The 17947-nt window shown below is 41.4% G+C and overlaps 2 non-coding genes across 2 annotated transcripts; both read right to left on the bottom strand.

Annotated features, from left to right (window-relative positions):
- Positions 1 to 1984: 1984 nt before the first annotated feature.
- trnap-agg (transfer RNA proline (anticodon AGG)) lies at positions 1985 to 2056 on the bottom strand. Its single transcript has one exon. It is a non-coding gene; the product is annotated as a tRNA-Pro (tRNA).
- A 15345-nt stretch (positions 2057 to 17401) lies between these two features.
- Positions 17402 to 17483, bottom strand: trnal-uag (transfer RNA leucine (anticodon UAG)). The gene has a single exon. It is a non-coding gene; the product is annotated as a tRNA-Leu (tRNA).
- Between the last annotated feature and the right edge of the window lie 464 nt (positions 17484 to 17947).

Raw genomic sequence — 17947 nt, 5'->3', positions numbered from 1 at the left:
ATAACATCTTTGTGGACCTGCGGGAGGAAGGCTTGTACTTCCGGCTCTGAGATGGGGGTGTCTTTGAACAAAAGACACACACGGCTCCACCCTTTTCCACCCCTGAATAGAATTGGACAGTTGAATAGCATTTAATTCACATCGAATAGCATTGGTCCCTGAATAGCATTGGTGAAGCTCAGCAGTGGGCCACTGGGCACAATTTCCCACCGTTTCCATAGTGTAGTGGTTATCACGTTAGCCTCACACGTGCAATGTCCCCAGTTCAAAACAGAGCAGCTTTTTTTGTTGCCACGCACACTGTTTGGGGATTCGCCTATGCGCTGTGATCGAACAGACCCACTCACCTCTTAGTGTGGCGGGATCTGCACAGTGCATGTCGCAGCGCTTTCTGCTTTCACTTCAATGTGCTTCCTGATGTCGAGTCGTGTGCTGTGCAGAGGCTCTGAAAGCGAGAGCAATGAAAAGGTGCACAGTGCTGTGAAAGAAAACACAGAGAAGTGAAAGGCAGTCCTTTCTCTAAGACCGGAGTAAAGTTAGCTTGAAGTTCGAAAACGATTTTGGCACGCCTGTAGTGTTTTCGCGAAATCTCTTAGAGTTACAAAAACACTTGCTTTGTGTATAAAATGCATTGTGAATGCTTTCTCAGCCTTCACTTTGTCATTTTTATGACTTTTTTTTACCACGCTCAAATATTGTTTTGTCCATATCTTCACAATGGAAGCACAGAACGTCTTCAAACCAAATGCATTTAAAAGACCACAACTTCTGGAAATTTCCACATTCTCTACATCAAACTTTCAGTGAGCTAATTTCGTTTTTCATTGATGCATAATTACGCACTAACTGGAACCCGGGGGACCGCTGTGTGCACATATTCACAATGCGAGAAATACTGTTCAATACGGCTTCATGCGAAAAACCCGTATATTACCTTAGGAAGCAGAACAGTGCAGTCTCCAATTACCCAGACTGTAAGATGACAAGATGAGTTGATGGAAAGAGCACAAAAGTTCAGCTCGTACAATAGGCAACGAAGGTCCCAGCGTCGTCATCGCACTTGAAAGGACTGCCTTGCAGACCAAGGGCAGTGGGCAGTGCCCGGTAAGAGGGGCAGAGGCGGTAAGACATGATGCCGAGAAGCATGAAGCGAGGAGGATGAGCTCAAATGGTAGAGCACTCGCTTAGCATGCCAGAGGTAGCGGGATTGATGCCCGCATCCTCCAGGTCTGAGTTTTGAGCTCCAGGAGCCTGGTGCTCTCATTTAGCCTCTGTGACTTCTGACAGGTGCTCCTCCGTTGCGGAGAGAATGTCCTTCAATTGTCAAGCGTTGAAGGGCCACACCTCCTTCCCAACCTCAGTCTGCACTGAGTGCGTCTCCGGCATTTTCTCGTCCAATTTGTCAGCTTAGCAAGTGAAAAGTATATCCGAGTGAAAACAGTGCTGATAATACTCTCAGGAATTGTTAGAAGACGTGCTTTTGATCATCGATTGCTTAACAATCACATTCGTTCGACTTGAGCAATCAAGCTCGTAGTTTTCCTTCAAATCTTGAAAGCTCTCAGTGAGAACATCATAGGCTGCAGGACGCCCCGTAACTTGATTACTTCAACAGAAAGAAGAGCAGACAGCTCCACAAATATGCGAGGCGCAGAGAGCGCAAGGCGAGCCGCACACGTTTTGGTGGCTGAGAGAGGGCAGTTTTTGCTTCTGCATTTCCCAAGTAAGGACGCATGACAACAAGCGATCGCGGTGCTCATCTACGACATAGTGGTGATGAGTTTTCAGTACGTGTTCTTTTGAACGAGCAATGAGGTTGCCGCCTCGGACAGCTGACTGCACGCTCTCATTGTGCCATGTGATGAGAATTCACCAGGCTCGTTCAGTCATTAGTCACATTCCATCGTTTGCCATAAGCAGATGCTGCGAAGTGATGTGGATATCAGTTCCCAGTCTTGTGGAAGAGGAGGAAAAGAGCACACAAGGGCTCGTCCGGGAGTTGAACCCGGGACCTCTCGCACCCTAAGTGAGAATCATCCCATTAGACCAACGAGCCACAGCAGCACTTTCCGTTTCAATCTGTCAGCGAGCTTGAGGATGGGGGAGAGGCGTCATTCGCTCGTCCAGTCAGACCTTCATCAATAAGTCAAGAAAGCCGCAATTACACGACTGCCTTGTAGACGAAGGGCAGTGAACTGTGCCCGGTAAGAGGGGAACAAGCGGCACTAGGTGACACTGAGGCATAAGCCCCAGCGAGGGGGATTGGTTTGTATGGTACAGCGCTTGCTTTGCATGTGGGAGGTAGCAGGATCAATTCCCGCATCCTCCAGGTGTGTGCTTAGAGCTTGATGAGCATCGTGCAGCTGTCAAGCGTTTCGCTGCCACTCCCCCTTTTCATCTTCTCTCTGGCTTAAGCGTCACTCCGCCCCTCTCTCTTGACATTTCATGTCAGCTTGTCAGAAGTCCGAGTGACATTTTTAATGGCTGAGTGAGGGCACGATGCTGAAGCAGAGAGGCCACTTCAGCCAGAGAGACTTATGCTAGGTGAGATCTGAAAGACGGACTCGCAACAGAAACAGACCAAAAATGTATCGGTGAGATCAAAAGGCAAATGCAACATTCAGCAGAGGGCGTCTAAAGATTAGGGAACGGGCGACTGAAATCCATGTGAGGCAAACTTTCCGGTGTGTGTCCTGCAGCTGGGCTTGTTGGCGTAATTGGTAGTGCGTCAGTCTCGTCATCTGAAGGGCCTGAGTTTGATCCTCACACGGGGCAGGGCTGCTTCCTCTCTTGCTCTTTTCAAACACTTGCGGCAACTGTTCGCTCATAACCACGTCTGGAATGCGTGACCTTTACACGGGCGAGAAGCAATGCCGCATCCCTTTTCTAAAGAACATTCACATTCAGAAATAAGTCAAGAAATTTGCCATTACTTTCGCTCGCACTGCTGTCAGCCTGCCCATGTTGCCAAAGAAAGATTCACTCGGCGTCACCATGACAGAACAGCGATCACTTGAAAACAATGTTCCACACTCCGTAAGCAAGAACTTCAGTGTTTGCAGTCACCCGATATGCCAATAGTCAAAGGAGCGCAAAACACGAAGCGTCAAAAGACAAGATGAGTTGATGGAAAGAGCGTTGAATTGATGAGCACAAAAGTTCAGCTCGTACAAAAGGCAACGAAGGTCTAGGCGTTGTCATCGCATTTGAAAGGACTGCCTTGCAGACTAAGGGCAGTGGGAGGTTGCTGTTTTGAGACTGAGGCATTGGGATGGTGGGCCGAGATCTATTCTTCTTAAGGAATTCTTCATCGTGAAAGATCGGTCCACAGGTCATCCAACGAACTCAGGGAATCATGTGCTACTGAAGGGAGTGAAGTGCTGAAACACATGACATGCCCCCATGATCTCACATGCACAATTCTGCTGCAATATACACAGCTACCGTCCACACCAGGCAGTGGGGCTTCAGCAGATTCTGCTACGCCACCTGTAATTACATATCCAGCTGCACACATATACATGGCCCTTCTGTCCTTTTCAGGATCTCAAAAAAAAAGCATAGCGTGGTTTTCCTGCCACATGATTGACCTCATCTCCCTCAGAATGTGCCCCGCCACATTCATTGCTGAAGCAGGACGGAGGCTAACGGACATGTCAGAACAGTGAGGTTCAACGATCTCTCCAAAATATTGTGGTTGTAGTGGAAGAGATATGTTTTAAATTGTACCTTGGTATTTCAAACTCTCTCTAGAATGTTATCCATTTCTATTTTATTTTGACAGGAACTGTTAAAAGGCTAATGACACTAGATGAAAAGAGAAGAAAGAAAACACAACGTTTCAGCTGTGGAGCCTTCTTCAGGTGTGAGGGCTCCACGGCTGAAATGTTGTGTTTTCTTTCTTTTCTTTTAAGCATGGAATAGACCTATTACTTGTTCCTTTGCAGCCTACACATGGTGATGCAGCTCCCCACCTGAACTGCTAATGATACTAGATGCCTGGTAGTTTGTGGTACTTGGTTATTGTCTTATGTTTGCTCAAACTGCATATGTGTTGTAGCAGCGAGGCTTATTAATAAGAAAGAATTAAGTGTTCTGAGCCTTCCCAAATGAGGCCCCATCTCTGTTCATCTCTGTGGTGCAGCCACAGAGAAACTATTCATGCAGGCTGATTTAAGGTTTCCTTTGATAAGGGACAGCTCCCAAAGGGGGATGCACTTAGCTAAGCCTGGCTATCATGATCAATGGTCATCCATTGGCGCCTATCTGTCTAGGGAGTGCCAGATGGACATCTGGACTGCATTCCTAGGTGTCAGGAGTAAATGACTCATATCTCACCTTGATCAACCAATCAGGGACTGGTAGGGCCAAGTAACCCACGTGGGACTCTGATGCCCATGGAACTTTCACCAATCAACGAGCTGAAGTTCCTCCAGGTAAAAACAAGAAACACAGAGAGCCTGTAGTAAGATTCAGGAGAATTCTGTGGACTTTTCTAAAGGGAATTCAAAGGAGAATTTCAGGGCAGGACGGCCCAGGAGCAGAAGGCTCCCAAGGGCAGGACATTCTCGCAGAGCGCCTCCTGACCATCCTGAGACTCAGCCCAGACAACCACGGAACAGCCAGTGTGTCCGAGTGCCAGAACTTTCCTTTGTTCTAAGAGTCTAGAGCGGAGGTTGCCAGAGAGTAACCAGAGGATCCACCCGAGGTTAGCACCAGTAGCAGGCCTCGTGAACAGGTTGGAACTGTGGACAGCTGAATCACTATTCAGAACTAGCGCTTCATCAGGAACGAACTGGTCTTCTTCCTGACTTGCTGGGACCCACAGTCATCTTTTCTCCTGTGCGCAAACTTTGCTAGTTAAAGCCAACACTAACTAGCCGGTCAGTGAGCATCAGCAGCGCACCGTCGCAAGCCGCACAGCACAGCCTGGCACCGAGCCAGAGAGCGCGGATTGGACAGCAACAGCCTGCAACTGTTTCTTTGAGTCCGCAGGATATCTGAATCCCCAGAGATTGGATGAGTATTCAACTTCACTGCATTACTGCTCGAGAATTCAATTGTTATCCCAACCAGTTGATATCAATTTAATTCCTAAGAGTTATGTACTTGTTTTGAGTATCTAATGTAGAAGTTATAACCAAGTTCATTTACGAAACGGTCTAAATGAATGATATATTGAACGTATGTCCTTTTGATATGTGTAACACTTTGTAACTGATTGAATATATACCTTTTGTATTCTGATAACCCTCTCGATAAGATCTGTTAGGTTTATATGCATATTCTATGTATTAATAAATGTATCCTCGTGTATTAGTACCTGTGTGTGTGCGTTGTTTGAGTTATGTCGCATGGTTGGATTCTAAAGCCATCAAAAGAATCAATTTTGTGATTTACTGCTACAATTAATAATTGTCCCAGTAAATGCCCAAACCCTACAGAACTGGTGCCTTCAGAAAGCACACTACAGTGTGATTGCATATTTTTGTGTATTTTCATATGTCAATATTTAATTCACTCACATTCCTGTATGATTGGAAGGAAGGCAGATTGGATTTGGCACAGGACGCCTGCTCATATATGTTGATCTTTGTTGGGCTGGAAAAACAATGATAAAAAGTGAATGAAAAAAGCTCTCCCCAACATTTCCCTTCTCTTGGCCATGGTTACACTGCCCTTTCTTTCCTTCTTTTGTCCTTCTACAAAGATTCCAGGGCTCTTTATCCACCATAATATCAGAAGCCAAAAATAACCATCTAATGTGTAAACAGCATTTGTAATGTTGGTAGCTGGAAGAGGTTAAGTATGTTTGCAAGACCTAGTTGATTACACCACAGACTTACCTTGTTTTTTTTTCTCTTTTAAAGGCTGTGCTGGACTGTACCACTATCATAGAAGATTTTTTTCAAGACACATCGCAGTTCCATAGTAGAATTTATCAATAGTAGAATTCCATAGGACATTATTTATCAACATCTAACATTACCCAGTGTGAGACTCTGCCAGTAAACCTCAGAGCATTGAGTTCTCCACTGGTGAAGATGGCTTTCTGAAGTCATGAAATCCACTGCTGGGATGCCTGAGAGACAGTGATTGAATCCTGTCTGGAATTAGGCTCTCTGTTAGTGTTGATCTGTGGGAATTATGTGGTAAAAAGGGAAAACTCCTTTACTTTAGTCACTTTGAAAGTTCAAATGTACAGATCTTCAGAAACCCCAGTCTGAAGGATGAAGCAGGTTCTGCTCAAGGAGTTGCCTACGTTTTGCTCCATTCAATCCAAGCAGATAGTCCAACATTTGCCTTCTCTTGGCCATGATTACACTGCCCTTTCTTTCATCTTTGTACTTCTACAAAGATTTCAGGACTCTTAATCCACCATAATATCAGAAGCCAAAATTAACCTTCTAATATGTACAAATCATTTGCAATGAAAGGAGGTGGAAGGGTTTAAGAATGTTTGTAAGACCTGGTTGATTACCACACATAGACATACTTTGTTGTCAGTTTTTTTTTCTCTTTGAAAGGCTATAGGAGGGGTGTGATGGACTGTACCACTATCATAGAAGATGTTTTTCTTCTAAGGACACTTCTGTAGCGGCAAGGCGTATTTAAAATACAGGAATTAAGTTTGCTGCTCCCTTGCCAGTCCCTCTCTCCCTCATCTCAGTGCAGCTGGATACAGAGAGGCCATTCCATCTGGTTCACATTTAAGGTGTTTTTCTAGCTGATAGAGTTTCCTGATAAGGAACAGCTCCCAAGGCTGAGATTCACCAGCCACCCTAATAAGTGGTCATCTCTGGCGCCTTACTGTCTGGGAGATTCCATGGGAGAGGTTCATCCCAAGGTTTACAACCCTAAGGTCAGAGGTCACTGTTACTCATCCTCCACCTCAATCAGCCAATCAGGAACTGGTAGGGCAGGGTAACCCCACGTGGGTCTCGAATGCCTGCGGAACTTTAAGCCACTGAACTACCGTAGTTCCTCCAGATAAAACAGGCAGCACGATGCCCAGAAGGTGCCCCTCCAGGACGTTCTCAGACTCAGCTCGGACAATCACATGACGGCCAGTGTGTCCGAGTGCCAGGACTTAACTTTGTTTTAAGAGTCGAGAACGGAGGTTGCCCACGCATAACCAAAGGATCCGCCCGAGGTTAGCCCAGCAGCAAGCCCCGTGAACCACGGGTAATCCACCTTCAAAGCTCGCCTGATCAAAGAGTGAACTACGGTTGGAACTGTCGACAGCTGAATCTCAGGATTCAGGACTAGCGCTACATCGGGAACTAACTAGTCTTCTTCCCATCTAAAGAGTGTGACTGGCTTGGACCCATAGTCACTTTCCATGTGCACAAGCTCTGCTAGTTTCAGCCAACACTAACTAGCCGGTCTTCAAAGAGCATCAGCAGCGCATCGCAGCAGGAATCTCTCCCTATTCTCCTTCTCACCAGCCGCACCGGCCACTGCCTGGCACCGAGCCAGAGAGTGCTGATTGCTTCTTTGTGTCTGCGGGAGATCTGAATCCACACAGATCGGATGAGTATTCAACATTCTGCATTACAGCTCGAGAATTCAATTGTTACCTCAACCACAATTGATATCAATCTAATACCTATGAGTGATGTACTTGCTTTTGAGTATCTAGTGTAGAAGTTGTAATCCCAGTTCATTTACGAAACAGTCTAAATGAATGGTATACTGAATGTATGTCCCTCTTGGTTTGGAACTCTTCATGATTTAATATATACCTTTTGTATTCTGCTAACCCACACTCTTAAGATATGTTATGTTTATATGCACATTTTATGTATTAATAAGTGTATTAGTATCTGTGTGTGAGCGTTAATGAGTTAACCCGCAAAGTCGGTTTTCTAATAGCCATCAAAGAATCATTTTGTGACTTACTGCTACAATTAATAATTGTCCCAGTAAATACAGAAAACCCCTACACACGCATGGAAACCAATATTTACCTGCTACTCCAGAATGCAGCAGAGAACAGTTGGACAGAAGGTTAGTATCTGTCGATACTGCATCACAGAAGTCAGTCTCTTCCCCCTCATTATGCAGGCTGACTTGTTCACGATGAACTGTCCTCCAGTGACAGTCAGCTGCAATCACTGACTCAAACATGGTGTTGATACACTGAGGGCACTTTGGCTGATTTGGTTAACATGCTTTCCTCTTAAACAGGAGATGCTTAAATCCCAGCAGTGCTTTTCTTCCTGTCTTGTCTTACAAAATGTATCACTATGGATGATTACGTACAGCTTGATTTTGTTTAACGCAAGTTTTCATTTTCTTTCTGGAACAACTTGCTTTTCATGAAATTCATACAGCTTGTTAAAGATTTAAAAGTTAAATACAAATCTTGCCTTGTATATCGCAGGCTGGTAAGAAAAAAGCATTATTTTCTTTTTTTAAGCTTGCAAATGGAGAAAAGGGACACACGTGAGTCTCTGTTAATTAAAAGGTTAGTGGTTTGAGCCCACCCAGAAATGCACTTCTCATTATTGCAATGTAAACCTCATCTCTACTTATTCGGATTTCTTAGCAAAACCTTAACCCACTTGATATTTGCAAGAAATGTGAATGTTTTTGTTAAACAATTAAGTATGTAAGTCAATATCACTGGGAATGGCCAATAATGACCAACATTCAAGGACATCATATTCAGCCAAGGACTTTGATTTTCGAACGGCTAGCAGAAGAATTCATTTATGCTCTCGATGCATTCTTAGTTAGAATATTTAAAATTACGACACAGATTTGTTGGAGAACTTGACAAGCAAAAAAGACAGTTGGACAGCATGATTATGCTAGGACTGTACATTTGTATTTTAATACTTTTGTATATTTATCTTAATTGTAATATACATGTAACCATAAATGCTGTTCTATGTAAATACATTTTGTTGTATTTTATCATATTTTAGCTGAGGGCACAAGGGGGTCTATTATACCTTCCGAAACTTCCAAGACAACTATAACAGAGGCTCATATTTTAATATAATTTGCTTTAAAAGAAAACCACAATTTGTACGATATCATCCCTCAATATCGACGTTCAAATGAAGGATTTAAAGAAGCAACAGCGATAGGAGAGTACATTGATTTTGGACCAATGTTTGAATCTGAACAATCCTTCCTCCTGGAAAGAAGAAAAAACAGGTATGTTTTGAGTCTCATGATGATGCTCTTCTGGATTAAAAAAAAAACAGTGCAAATTTGTTTCGGATGTATTTTGGATAAAATTATAACTGTCATCGAAGAGAAATTTGATCAGTTGAATGCAGTCGAAACTTTTGACATTTTATATGATGACAGGACGTACATTTAGGACTCAGTACCGATAACGCTGCTGATATTGATGGAGTAGAAATTAAGTGTATTGGCAATTTTATCTGAGGCAAGAAGTACTAGAACACCTCCTATAAAAATGTTAGGATTCAGAGCAAGAAATATTTTTCCACCTCACCCAATGGTATTGCATTAACGAGGCTGAAGCTGGCTTCTTATTCGCCAGCTTCTTCTTCTGCCTTTAATGCTGCTGCTGTGTTGTTATGCCGCCTTTCGCCTGTAGATGGCTCTTTACAGTAATTTTTAAAAGTACTAATCAGGATGGATTACTGTATTTATCCTCAGTAAATGGGAATATGTAAGTAGTGACTATCCAAATAACATTTTTGTGTGAAACACATTTCAGAAAATTGTAAACCAATTTTCAAAACTCACAATAACACAAACACAATAAGTAAATAAGACAAAGGCAAAACATAAGTTCACAGGCACTTTCTGCATATTTACCACAACCTTGCCTTCTGATCATAAAAAGTCTTAAAATCTTGCATTTTACAAGAACTTTTTAATATAAATGGGACATTTAGAACATGGCATATGAGAATATATGGTTAACCGAGGATGAGCAACGGGTGATGGCACTTCCTGCTTCTTGCTATAAACCTACCCCCTGGTTATAAAAACATCTAAAAATTCTGACACTGAGGTGTGAGAGACAATGGAACAGACTATCAAAATCCTGAACTTTAGGAAATTTTACAGTGCCATTTTTTCAAATATGACCCTGTGAACATGGCATGTCCCTCCTTCCTCATTACCAAAACATCTCAATGTTCCAACACTATGTACATTGGTAATTACAACACTTCACTGTTGCATTTCTGAGTTGTGACATTGTGAACATGGCATGTTAAAGTATATAGAAACTCTAGATCAGAACAGGCTTAATGCAATTCATAGTGATTTATCATTTTCTGACTTTCTAAATGAAAAAAAAAAAAATTCGGTGATTATGACACTTCGGTATGACATAAAATATGCTTCAATGATAGAATAAATAATCATGGAAAAAATACCCACAGTGGACATTCATAGTTGTGATTATAGGAATGTTAAATATCAGGTGAGTAGCTGCGTCAGCATGCGTAGGCTGCAAAGGAACAAGTAAAGGGTTATTCCATGCTGAAAAAAGAAGAAAGGAAACACGACGTGTTGGCCGTGGAGCCTTCTTCAGGTGTTAGAAAGACAGGGCAGTATGCACAGATAATTTTCTTTTTATCTTTGCTTACTGCAGTTTATCTTTGATGACAACATCAAAGACATTAAGGAATTCTTACGGCTTACAGCTCCACATCAACTTCCTTTTATAACTAACCTCATCAGATCTCTCAACTGCACTCTTCCAGTTTCTCACTTCAGAGAAGGATAAAAAACTCAATCATCCTCTACAGAGAAAAACCATCAACACCCCTACCACCTCCACCAATCCTAACCTTGTTTTTACTATGCCCTCTGACCTTTCCCTTTCACCCCTTTGCATCCTCAGCTAACATATTTTAATATTACAACACAATTACAATAGATTGTACAGTATTTACAGTTTAAAATTAAGGTAAATATGTCCAAATATCAAAATCCAACTGCACAGTGCTAACAAAACAATGCTTGTCAAGTTCTCAAACAAATCTGCATTGTATTTTTAAAATATTTCAGCAGAGGATGTGACGGGAGTATAAATGACGATTCAACGATCATTTTTCTTGGGTGAATATGGTTTTCTGGGGAGTTGCGATGTTGGGCATTATTGGACATTTTTGACAAGTGTTGAACAGTCACATTTCCTACAAATATTAAAATGGCTATGGTTTAGCTGAGAAATCCAATCGACCTATGTGAAAACAATGTTTACATCACAGAAGAAACCCATCCCTGGGTGGACTTGAACCACCAACCTTTCGGCTAATAGCTAAACACGCTAACTGATTGCGCCACAGAGACTGACTGGTGGAGTCTCTTCTCGAATCAAAAAAAAAAAATCTCTTACCGTTTATTTTGCCAGCCGGTAATATTTCTTCTGCACTGATAACCAAAAACTGAATTTCATGTTTCACAAGCTGTGTGAATTTAATCAAAAACAAGTTTTCCAGAAAGGAAATGAACACATGCATTTAACGAAATCAAGCCCTTTGTGAGTGCCCAAGATGGTACGTTCTGTACTACAAGATAGGAAGAAAGACACGGCTGGGATTTGAATCACAGTTCTTTTGTTCAATAAAGAGGCACTTTAACCAAATAAGCTACGGTGACAGGACCACCATCGCCTTTTACAGCCTCTTGGACACACCGCTCTGAGACATCTGCGTTCAGTAAGCGCTGAACCTGCGCTCAGAGCAAATTGCCTCTTTTACATAGCAGCCCCGACACTGAGAAACGAAGAGAACTGGCTTTTATCTGCCATTTTCATGTCCAATGCGTTTGACATCTCCCAAGGGCGACAGAGTTCTTTTGCGACACTATTTCTTCTTCTTTTTTATTTCTGTACGCTTTGATAAAAAAGGAGAAATCGTGCAACGGAAAAATGTCTTTTTTTCATAGAGAAAACGTGCACCAGGAAATGTTGTGTTGAGAAGAAATGATTTAACATGATACGTGACCTAATTTATCGGAGCAATTGCTCGACCAGCAAGATCTGGAGAGGTTGGAGAGTCTGGTGGATGTGATAATTATACGGTGTTGTGGAAGAAAACAGTCTTTCTTTGAATTCTCAGTCAATCGGAATTTCAGTGCGAAACATAAACCCCTTGTCTGTATTTAAAGAGATTATATTTTAAAACTCATAAAAAATCAGAAAACACATGTTTCTCACTTTGAAATTTTAGACGGAGCGGTGCATTACTAGTAGCGGCGCTGAGCACACTATGGGGGAATTCAGGTCATGTGAAATGCCAGCGGTTTAATAAACAACGCGTCTGATTTCGGATCATAAGATTCTAGGTTCGACTTCTACCTGGCTCGTGTAAATTTTATTCAAGCTCCTCAGTAATAGATGTATATTATGTAATGAACCGCACCTGAAAGCAAACGTTGGGTCTGTTTCCTTTGTTTTCCAGCATGAAATAGCAAATCGTTACAAAAAGCACCTGCTAATGTCCAATAGCGGGTTTTGTTTTCAAATTACATTTTCAGGCTTCAGACACTTTTTAATAAAACAAAAGTGTCCGGAAACTCATTAACTTTCAGGTTTGCTTGAACCTGTATTAAAAAAAGTTATCTGAAACTTCCGGGATTCCATTATCTGATGTAGCTGTCTCTAAAGTTGGACGTGATGTTAAGCAGATGTGAACTGTGCCTTTTCTCTTAAAAAAAAAAGTTCTTTTTTCCCCTCCACTCCAATGCTGGAGACTGTAAGCCTGTGTGAGCTCCACACTGCGTGTCCTGTACTGCTCTATTTTGTTTTGATTATCTATGTGGTGTACAGATAGAACTCAACTGCATGGGGTGAATTCGGTGTTCAGGACCAGCAGAACCTGAAAAAGTAACAGCTGACCTCGACATGATTTGAACACGCAGCCTTCTGACCTGGAGTCAGGCGCGCTACCGCTGCGCCATGAAGTCACGGTTGTCAGTACTGTTGAATTTCCCATAGGAGACAAATCAGCTTCACAAAAAAAAAATCTGTGAAGAGCGCAGCTCTGCGAAGAGAGTCTCTTCTTCCCAGACCACATTTTATTCTTCCTGCGCAGCTCTTGTGCAGGTGTTGTTCTCAATTACAGTTCCAGGAACACTGATTTTTTTTCTATTTTTTTTTAATTAAGTACCCCATGGTGCAACGGTAGCACGTCTGACTCTAAATCCCCAAGTTCATTTTCAAAGTATATCGGAGTCAACTGATATTGATCAGGTTCTGCTGCTACTGAACCCCCAGTCTTCACCTTAAGGTTCAATTCCTCAAGCCTTTTGACCTTATATGTCCATCCCTTCTCGTCAAAACTCGTATTTTCACAGAGTACCCTTCAGAAATCGCAGTATAGAATGAAAAAACTCCAGTAGATCTCGGCCGCTGTTGGTGATTTTCCTTTAAAAATAAATGAATCTCTGGAAATTTTACGGAGTGTATCACTTTCACTGAGACCGAGAAGTGTTAAGCTGTACATGAGTCTTTGTGGTTCGGTTGTTAACCAAAAGGGTGGTGGTTTGAGCCCTCCCAGGGACACTATGAGCCTTTTAATGTACACACCCGTCTCACTTTATCTCCACGGCCGGTCTTGTACCGCAATCAAATACAGAGCCCGTAGGAGGCAGTAAGCTCGCATATATAGCTCACTGTGTATATAATGAAGAAGCAGAGGTTAGTTTCTCATCTGCGCGTTACAGAGCCTTACGCAACTCGTACTGTACCAACAGCTAGGGTTTGATCCCTGCACGGGCTATTAGTTGAAAAGCCATTGTAAATGACGTGTAAGAGATTTATAGATACTGTAGATCAGTGGTTCTCAAACTGTGGTACGCGTACCGGCAGTGGTACGTGGAGTGCCACCAGGTGGTACGCCAAATGACCCTGGAACTGTGTAGTGTGCACTGAAAAATCGGGATGGGTTTTCATATTTTGTATTTTAATACGTGTCGAATACGCAGCCTACATACTACGATACAGTGCGTGCTAATACTTCAGTGGACACAAGAGATACTCTGTAATTCTATACCACTCTATAGGAATGCGTGCTACGGATGCAAGTGACCAATTGTATTTAAAAAAAGCTATTGTATCTCCAGCAAATAGGGAGAAAGGAGAATGTGCGTGATTTTGGAACAATGCCAACATTGTAAACACAGGAATGCATAGAAATACGTGCTACGAACGCAGGCAATCTTGTGAGCACACGAAAGCGTGATAGAAAAATATTTAAGAACTGTTCGAATTTGAGAAAAATACACCGAGCGTCTCTGTGTTTCGCTCCCATGCGCATGAAATAAAAACTTTAAATAAATACGGAAATAAAAACGGAAACGCGGAAAAAGCTTGCGGATTGCTAAAGCAGGTAAGCTACACTATTTTTGAAGAACCTTATTTACCGTTGGCAAAAGAGCTGACACGTATTATGTGTGGAAAAAAAGCTGCTAAACAGCTCGACCTGCTGCCCCCCTCCCCCTGAAAGACACAGTCATTCATAGAATTATTGAAATGAAGGATTATATCAAACGTACACTGATAGAGCGCTTTAAGATGAGCAGATGTTTTTCACTGCAATTAGATGAGTCTGTAGTTGATTTGGCCAATTTGCTCGTTTACGTTAGATACGAGTTTGAGGGTATGTCCCATGAAGACTTTCTGTTCTGTAAACCGCTACCAACAGGAACTACAGGAGAGCACATATTTCAGCTTCTGAATGAATTTATCGAAGAGAATGACCTCGACTTGATAAAATGCGTCTGAGTTTGTACAGACGGTGCTAGAGCAATGACAAGCCGACATAACGGTGCAGTTGCACGAATTAGAGAGGTTGCTCCAGAAATTAATGTACGCATTACAACATCCACCGCGAGACCTTTGCCGTCAAGAAAATGCCTGACGATTTAATATCTGTTAGACTCTGTTGTGAATTGTATCAAGGCTCGAAAAATTAATTCACATCTCCTTTGCTCAACTAAATAGGCTCACTCCTCTCACTGAAATGGTGCTTTTTTATTAGTTGTTGTTAATGTTTTTTTTTCTGTAAAATACTTTGAGAAGCCACCTTTAAAGGCGCTATATCAAATAAAGTTCATTATTATAATATTTATTATATGTATGTGTGAGTATGTGCACGTACACTCATGTTGGTCATTGAGAATTTCTGGGGTTCCTATGAGATGATGACTTGTAGGTGGTACTTGGATGCTTTGGTTGGATTAGGGATGGTACTTGGTCCAAAAAGTTTGAGAACCACTGCTGTAGATACTTTATTGATCCCATGAGGGAAATTAATAAAGCTTATCCAGCTGGCTTTTATGTTTCACACTAAATTGCGATCTTGAAACCAAAATAATTAGAAATATGGAACACAACCATTGTTCTCCAAGAAGGAAAGCTGTTTAACACTGACGTCACTCCTTTTTATTTAACCCAGATTGTGAAGACAACTCCACCCTATCAAAGGAAAATGTTGCACAAAAGTTGGAAAGGACACTCTGAATCCATCTGTACTCTATATTTGATTTCCGCGATCCGTTCAAGGCTGCTTGGTGCTTCGCAAGCAAGTCATGTTCAGGGAAGAAACTCAGCTTAGAGAACTACTGGTGCATTTTCACTCATTGAATTTGATCTTTGTACTCTCTTTTCATTCTCAGCTATAATATTTCAAAATTACAGTTTGGATTTGTTGGAAAACTTCACAGGCATTATTAAGTTAGGACTGTACAATTGTATTTTAATATCTTGGTATATTAACCTTCATTTTAATATGGATGTAACCATAAATGTTGTACTTTTGTCGTACATTTTAACTGAGGACGCACGACGACTATTATACCTTGTGATACATGCAAGACATCTGTAAACGAAGATGTAATTAGTCAAATTGGCAATTAACAGAAAACCACAATTGTATAATATTATTTCTCTATGTCGATGATCAGTTGAAGGATTTGAAGAAACTATATATTATTCCTCGATATCGATGATCAGTTGAAGGATTTGAAGAAACAGCAGCGATAGCAGGTGATTTTGGTTTTGAACCCATCTTTACACCTCAATAATCCATTTGTCCTCGAAAAAAGAAAAGACAGGCATGTTTTGAGTCTCATAATGATCATCTTCTCGATCCAAAGAAACATATAAATTTGATTCCTTCCGTAGTATTTTGGATTTTCTTACGAAGATCTCACGAAGTATTGCCAGGATCTATATTTAGCGTTCGGTAGTGATAACACTGCTGATATTGATTGAGTAGAAATCTATGATGTATTGACAACTTTATCTGAAGCGAGAAGTCCTAGAACGCTGTCTATGAAGTGTTAGGATTCATACCAAGATATACTTTTTGTTTTCAACCCAAAATGCTGCTATTGCATTAATCATTATATGAACTATACCCGTTTTGGTAGCTTCTCTGCATGATTTTTCAAAACTGAAACTAATTACAAAATTATTTAAGATCAACCATGACAAAAAATTATAAATCAGGACTAATATTAATATCAACTGATGTTACTACAGAAAAAAAGATTTAACTGAAATATTAATAAGACTATTTGTGATTATGTCACTTCTCTGCTTCAGCAAGGTCAATATAAGACTCTGAAAGTAGTAAAGCAAAACTGAACTCAAAATCATATTAGGAATTCTGAGTGATATCTCCATACAGGTAATCCAACAGAACATTGAAATATTTGAATATCATCTCTCTGTATATTGCGCTGCTTTTAACCTAGAGTAAAACTATTGGATTGAAGGAATGCTAACCGCTGGGTTGAAATGTATAGTTGTTATTTGGAGAAATCTGTAAACTCGTGATCTTATATGTTTTAAAAGACAGCACAGGAAAAAACAGTGCTGATTATTTTCCGGAGACGGAGCACTGATGACCTATCCGAGCTTATCGATAAAACCCACCCAGTGGATACTCTAGCAGAACGTCAAAGAACATTCACCTTTGTATCCAAAGAAACCACAGGAACAACATCAGGTAGCACAATCAATTCCCCTTTTAAATCTTTCCTGTAAGGTATGCTATGTGAATTCATGAAGTTAATCCTCTGATCTCTTTTGAGCACGAACAAAGTATTTCTGATGGAGCGATCTGTTCAAAGATAAGCTATTACCCCTGCCAACGATTCGGCGTGAAGAATTAAAAGTTTCACAGACAAAAGCAGCTCACCACCACAGCCAATATTAAATTTACTTGCTGGTACACTATCATGTGCACTGCCTCAAAAGTGATCTCGGCAGATGTTGTTCCCTACATAAAGCTGAACGTGCCAAAAATAATTTTTGTTGAGAAAACAAAATATTTTTTCTGCCTTGATGTTCAGCCTGTCTTTTAGAAAGTCTATCTCTAAACACCTCCCGCAGCCTAACAAAAAGTGGTTTTACTGATCGTATTGCAGGTCTTAAAACACTAACATTTGGCAGCGGTGGGATTCGAACCCACGCCCCCAGAGAGACTGGAGCCTAAATCCAGCGCCTTAGACCGCTCGGCCACGCTACCTTCCTCCATGCCCATCTTCCTCACATTCCTGGCTTGGAAAATGCCGGGGGCTTCAGCTCTTGTCGTCGGATCTAATGATATCATGACATGTGGAAGTGACTGCACCTTCATCTTCCGAGATGCTTTCAATAGCACAAATGCTACTTTCACCGGCACAAACATAGCAATAACGAAAGAGGTGGGTTTCATCCTTTGTGCTGTTTGTAGGGGTGCAACTCTACATCGATCTACTGACTTGAAGAGCAAAAATCAAAATCCTCTGCTATTACTGTTGCTTTTTTCATAGTTTCTTTAAATCCTTCATTTGAACATAGATTTTGAAGGATATTGCTGATAATACCACATAAATTGTGGTTTTCTTGTGATCGCCAATTTTTTTCAAATACCAGCCTTTTTTACAGTTCCTTGCGTGTTTCACAAGGTATAATAGCCCCCCTCGCATCCTCAGCTAACATATTTTAAAA

The sequence above is a fragment of the Lepisosteus oculatus genome, chromosome 14 (assembly GCF_040954835.1).
Source record: "Lepisosteus oculatus isolate fLepOcu1 chromosome 14, fLepOcu1.hap2, whole genome shotgun sequence".
NCBI classification, from domain to species: Eukaryota; Metazoa; Chordata; class Actinopteri; order Semionotiformes; family Lepisosteidae; genus Lepisosteus; species Lepisosteus oculatus.
The sequence above is the reverse complement of the archived record's forward strand: the minus strand, read 5'-3'. Positions and strand labels throughout refer to the sequence as shown.